The sequence below is a fragment of the Lolium perenne genome, chromosome 5, assembly GCF_019359855.2.
Source record: "Lolium perenne isolate Kyuss_39 chromosome 5, Kyuss_2.0, whole genome shotgun sequence".
Lineage (NCBI taxonomy): Eukaryota > Viridiplantae > Streptophyta > Magnoliopsida > Poales > Poaceae > Lolium > Lolium perenne.
Genome location: NC_067248.2, coordinates 112,524,563 through 112,530,947, shown reverse-complemented (window position 1 = coordinate 112,530,947; position 6,385 = coordinate 112,524,563).

The following is a 6,385-nucleotide window of genomic DNA, read 5'->3' as shown; positions in this document are numbered from 1 at the left end:
AATAGAACTTGATAAGGTTTATAAACCTGAGCATAATGATCAGAGTAGCGCAGCGTCGGAAATGGTTCCGGAAGCGGCCACGACAATCATGGCTCCCATGACTACAAAGTGTTTTAGCCATGGAGATCGAAGTACTTATTGAACCTTGTAGGTTTGGTTTACTTTGTGATCAAATAAATGATTTGTGGACAAAGGATTGATTTTGAACAATGATAAACCAACTACATACAAAGAAGTTATGATGGGCCCTGACTCCGTTAAAATGGCTATGCGCCATGAAATCCAAGATAGATGAATACTTTTTGAAAGTAAATGGATCTATAAAATTGATGGACTTGGATGCAATATCCTTGAATAAGCACGACTTGTCGAAAAGTTGTTTACGACAAAGTTCAAAGAGTTGACTACGATAATATTAGATCTTCCGTAGCAATGCTTATAGTCTATGTGGATTATTCTAGTAATCGCTACATATTTCTTTTATGGGATATGTTAGTAGGATGGCAAAATATATTACTTAACGGAAGTGTGTATTAAAGGTGTATACAAGATACAACCAAGAGTTTTGCTAGTCCGTAGAATACTAGATAGGAATACGAACTTCAATTGGATGAAGTGAGTATTGCGGAGTTGGAATCTTCACCGGATGAAATAGTCAAAGAGTTTTTGATTTCATCAGAAACGATGAAGGTGCTTGCATTTGCAAGAAATTAAGTGGGAGCGCTGAGACATATTTGTAATACTTTATGTAGCTGACATATCGTTGTTTATAAATAGTGTAATTATATAATTGATTAAAAAGGTTTCATTGAGAAATTAACTTCAATGAAAGGATATGGACTGAAACATATTTAGTGTAAAGATCTATGAAGATAAATTAAAACACATAATAAGTTTAAGTCAAAGTGCATAGAATGGATATTGAAGTAGTTCAATATAGAAATATTAAGAAGGTGTTCTTTGCATACAAAGGTTTAACAAAACTTGAGTGTATTTGACACTCGATGAGTAGAAACACATGAGCGATTTTGGATCACAAATAATATGTACAAAATCAGATGTCCTGTGCTCTAAAAGGTTAGGAGCATATACCAGAATGATTCATGTGATGATCATTGGACAAACAGTAAGAATATCCCTGTGTGCTTCAGAAGAACCAAGGATATATATACATAGTATTATATGGGGTAAAGACAAACAAATCGCTGTAAAGTGTTGCACCGATATTAGTTTGGTCACATATAAGAATTAATTTCAAATCTCAATTAGGCTAAGTGTTGTTTAAAAGGTAGCACAATGCTAGATTTAGAAGAGTTCTAAATGTTGTGATGGATTCTACAAACGAAGGTGGAATATGTCATTGTTTTAACATTGACTAAAGATGTTAAGTCAAAAAGTTCTTTGAGAACTTGGTGTAGTTCCGATAGTGTCAGAACGTTGAAGCTATATTGTGTATGACAATATTAGAGACATATTTCAGACCGCGGAATTAAGGTTCCACCAGAGGACTAAGCATATATGCCGACTCATTTAGAAAATGAGTGATGCGTTGAGACGCAAATGAATTGCAAAATACATACATTTCTGAGCATGTCAGAACCGTAGACTAAAACCTCTCCCGTAAGCAAAACATGATAAAGCACCGGAAGGCCAAGGTGTTATATCTTTACAAATGTAAACTAGATTATTGACTCTAGTGCAAGTGGGAGACTGTTGGAGATATGCCCAAGAGGCAATAATAACATGGTTATTATAATATATCTTTGTGTTTATGATAATGTTTGCATACCATGCTATAATTGTATTAACCGAAACATTGATACATGTGTGTTATGTAAACAACAAGGAGTCCCTAGTAAGCCTCTTGTATAACTAGCTTGTTGATTAATAGATGATCATAGTTTCATGATCATGAACATTGGATGTTATTAATAACAAGGTTATGTCATTATGTGAATGATGTAATGGACACACCGCATTAAGCGTAGCATATGATCACGTCATTAAGTTCATTTGCTATAAGCTTTCGATACATAGTTACCTAGTCCTTTCGACCATGAGATCATATAAATCACTTATGCCGGAAGGGTACTTTGATTACATCAAACGCCACTGCGTAAATGGGTGGTTATAAAGGTGGGATTAGGTATCCGGAAAGTATGAGTTGAGGCATATGGTTCAACAGTGGGATTTGTCCATCCCGATGACGGATAGATATACTCTGGGCCCTCTCGGTGGAATGTCATCTAATTAGCTTGCAAGCATATGAATGGTTCATAAGAGACCACATACCACGGTACGAGTAAAGAGTACTTGTCAGGAGACGAGGTTGAACAAGGTATCATGATACCGATGATCAAACCTCGGACAAGTAAAATATCGCGTGACAAAGGGAATCGGTATCGTATGTAAATGGTTCAATCGATCACTAAGTCATCATTGAATATGTGGGAGCTATTATGGATCTCCAGGTCCCGCTATTAGTTATTGATCGGAGAGGAGTCTCGATCATGTCCGCATAGTTCTCGAACCGTAGGGTGACACACTTAAGGTTTGATGTCGTTTTAAGTAGATATGAAATATGGAATGGAGCTCGAATGTTGTTCGGAGTCTCGGATGGGATCCGAGACATCACGAGGAGGTTCGGAATGGTCCGGAGAATAAGATTCATATATGGGAAGTCATTTTCCGGGGTTCGGAAAAAGTCCGGTGTTTTGACCGGAGCTTCTAGAAGGTTCTAGAAGGACCGGAATAGTACGGAATATTATGGAAGGTTCCGGAAGTGTCCGGGACGACCCGGGATGTCTAAGGAAGTCCGGAGGGTTCCATAATAGGTGCAACCACGTTGCCTTAAGGGAAAATGAGTCTTTCCTTAATGCAATTTCGGAATTGGCAAAAGAGTCCGAGTAGGACTAGGTTTTCGGAACCGGAAACCTATCGGAACTCAGTCAAACTTGGGGGCAGGTTTTTGGACGACCCAAGGGGCTTGGCCACCTATTTAAAGAGGCCAAGGGGCACCCCAAGGGCACCACAAGTCGCAGCCCTAGCTCCCCAAGTCGCAGCACCACCCTGCGCCCAAACCCTAGCTATTCCCTCCTCCTTCTTCTCCCGCAGCGCTTGCGGCGAAGCCCTGCCGGAGATCTCCACCACCACCGTCACCACGCCGTCGTGCTGGCGGGATTCCGAGGAGGATCTACTACATCCGCTGCCCGCTGGAACAGGGAGGAGGACGTCGTCTTCATCAACACCGTACGTGTGACCGAGTACGGAGGTGCTGCCCGATTGTGGCACCGTCAAGTTCTTCTACGCGCTTTTGCAAGCGGTCAAGATCTTCTACGCGCTTTTGCAAGCGGCAAGTGATCGACTACATCTACCACGAGATCTAATCTCGTTAGGCTTTGGAAATCTTCGAGGGTTAGTCTCATGATCTTCTCGTTGCTACCATCTACTAGATTAGATCTTGGCTTGTGTTTTCGTTCTTGCGGTAGGAAATTTTTTGTTTTCTATGCTACGAATCCCAACAGTAATAAAAAAAATCATACGGAGTACTGGAGTAGAATTTATGTGCTCATTGCAGACCATTTACCCCAAACTGTTGGTATTTTCTGAAGAAGAAAAAAATCTAGGTTATGATTCTGTGATAAAAAAAATCGCAACAAATGGTGTTACTTAAGTGATAAAGTTCCCTACTTCTAAATCACAAGGGAAACATTTATCTGCAAATCGGTCAAGTTGCACATCATAAAAAAAAAGCCTTCACAACATTAAACTTATTGGATGTCTTCGGTGGCGGCTGAGCGGTGTTGCATCTTCGCATCGACGGCGGCGAGTCTTGGCAGTGCGGCGCGGTGGGGTCTCGGTATTGGCCGCATGTTGATGACCGTGCGCGGGGTGAAGGCATTGTCTGGCGCCATGGTGTGTCTATCGAGGGTCTCCACTTCGATCTACAATCCGATGATTGGTTCATTGAAGTGGGTGATGGCGACTTCCCGGCAGAAGGCTCTATCTCTAGGTTTTTTTCCGACGAGCCTGCGATGATCGTGGTAGGAGCACAAGGCTCCGTTTTTAATCTATGTAGTTGTGCTAGTAGGTGGTGCTTTGTCACTTTGTTGGCGGATTTAGGTTGTATGTTTGTTGTAAGCATTTTCGTCAATCTTTGTTAAATAAATGGATAAAAGAGGTCTTATGCTTTCGATGCAGAGACTAGGGTAGCTCCCTATTTCAAAAACAAAACATGTCATTATACCTGTTATAAAAGTATCAAACTAATGAAAATCATGTAGAAACTTTTTAGATTATGTTACTACTCAAAATTGTTGGATCTTGAATTGGGTGTGGGAATTCGTGCACTCACTCAACTTTGTGAACTAACTGGCCATTATACCTTTCATAAATTATCAAACTAACTAAAATTATGTATAATTTTTTTTAGATTATGTTACTACTCAAATATTGTTGTATCTTGAATCGAGTGTGGGAATTCGTACACTCACAGACTCACTCAACTTAGAAACATAGTGTCCCGTATGTGATGTGAACTAAATGATGAAGAGATATTAGGTTTCAAGTTATTCAAAAGAACATAAACACGGGTTTAGAAATGTGAGAGAACATAACGTACTAATAAGTACATAAATAGTAATACGGCCATCAACACTCTTTCTTAATGATGAACATACCTAGAATACTTCCTCCATACCCCTTTGCAGGTGTATTATGTATTTCGAAAAAAAAAACTTTGGCTACTAATTTGAATAACAAAATATGAGACATATGCCACAAAAATTAGGCCATTCGATTCATACTCAAATAAGTTTCCAATAATATTTTTTTGTGATATATATCTATATTTTGTTGATTATATTAGTAGTCAAAGTTTTTTTTTCTCGAAATGCATAATACCCATGTAAACCACTATGTAGGGAGTACAACAAGTTTCCAATAATATATTTTTTTTGTGATATATATCTTATATTTTGTTGATTATATTAGTAGTCAAAGTTTTTTTCTCGAAATGCATAATACCCATGTAAACCGCTATGTAGGGAGTACAACAATTGTACGTGGTGTACATACCTATTGGTTCTAAATGGGTGATAAACATATGTGTTTTTCAACTCGTACGAATGAAATATATGACTTATTCATCACATGAGAGACGCAAGGTCTACGGGAATAAACACTTTTCATTGCCAATATGAGAAATTCATGTCCAAGTGACCCACTCACTGCTCGAGTACATATTTTATCACCAAAAATACAGCAACATAAACGTATCCTAGCGAACGTGCACACTTTAATCACATGCTCGAAGATGATGATCTCTCGTTGGTGTCTTCAAACTTTGGTAAGCCATCGCTGCATACCCACTCGGCTCCGCGAGCAACGAGTTCAGGTGGAAGGTGGACCAGCACTGGCGCCTTCTCGCTCGCACAACCCAGGAGTAGAGAAACCTAAGAGCGTGCAGATATGAGATATTTATGTGTATGAGGTCACTATAAAGGACCGTGAGGTCGCCTCGCATTCCCAAGCTTATGGGTAGGCCAAGCAGAGCTCGACACGCCCAAACACAATACCGATCTCATAGGCTCACGATTAGATTTCCCAGGCCTGAGTGCTACACCTTCCTGTGCACTTCAAACATACACGCATGTTGCACAGGGTACAAGGGTGGAATATAGATTTCATATCACAACATAACCATCTAAGACTCAAAAGATGGAAATAATGTTTATATATAGCAACGTTCTACTGAGCAAGATCCAAATGACACGCAAAAGGACACATGTCCCATCAGTACATCATACATAGCGGAAGCAAATAGTCTGGGTACAGAAAAGATCTAAATTGGACTAAGAGTCATGAAGATAACCAAGCGGGGTCCATAACCAATAAGCCACAGGTTGCTGCCTAGGAGCGATCCTGCTACTCGACGAGGTTGTTCGTCCGTGAACTCAACGAAGTAGCCTCCAGCGTACTGCTCATCATCTGTCGTACCTGTTTGTCGAAAAGCGGGTTCCGGAAAAAGAGAGAGAAAAACGAGGGTAAGTACCATTGGCACGTACTTGCGAGACAAGACCAGCTGTGCTCGCTGGTGGGCGGTATAAACTTCTCCCGGCTATATGTGGGGTTTAGCGGCAGCAAAGCTTGAACTAACTTATAGAGACACGCTACAACATTCGTCTATCAGAGAAGGTGAGAGAGCGCATGAGCTAACAGTTCTATACTCTGCAAACAAAACCCAACCAATGTGATCCCCTTCTGCAAAGAAGTACTGGCAAGGCACTCACACAGTTGACAATTTTATTCAGTATCTGTTGTCATAGTGCTAACTTACTATGCAGAATTTTAGCAAGTTATTAGCAACAAGATTAGGTGTAAGTTG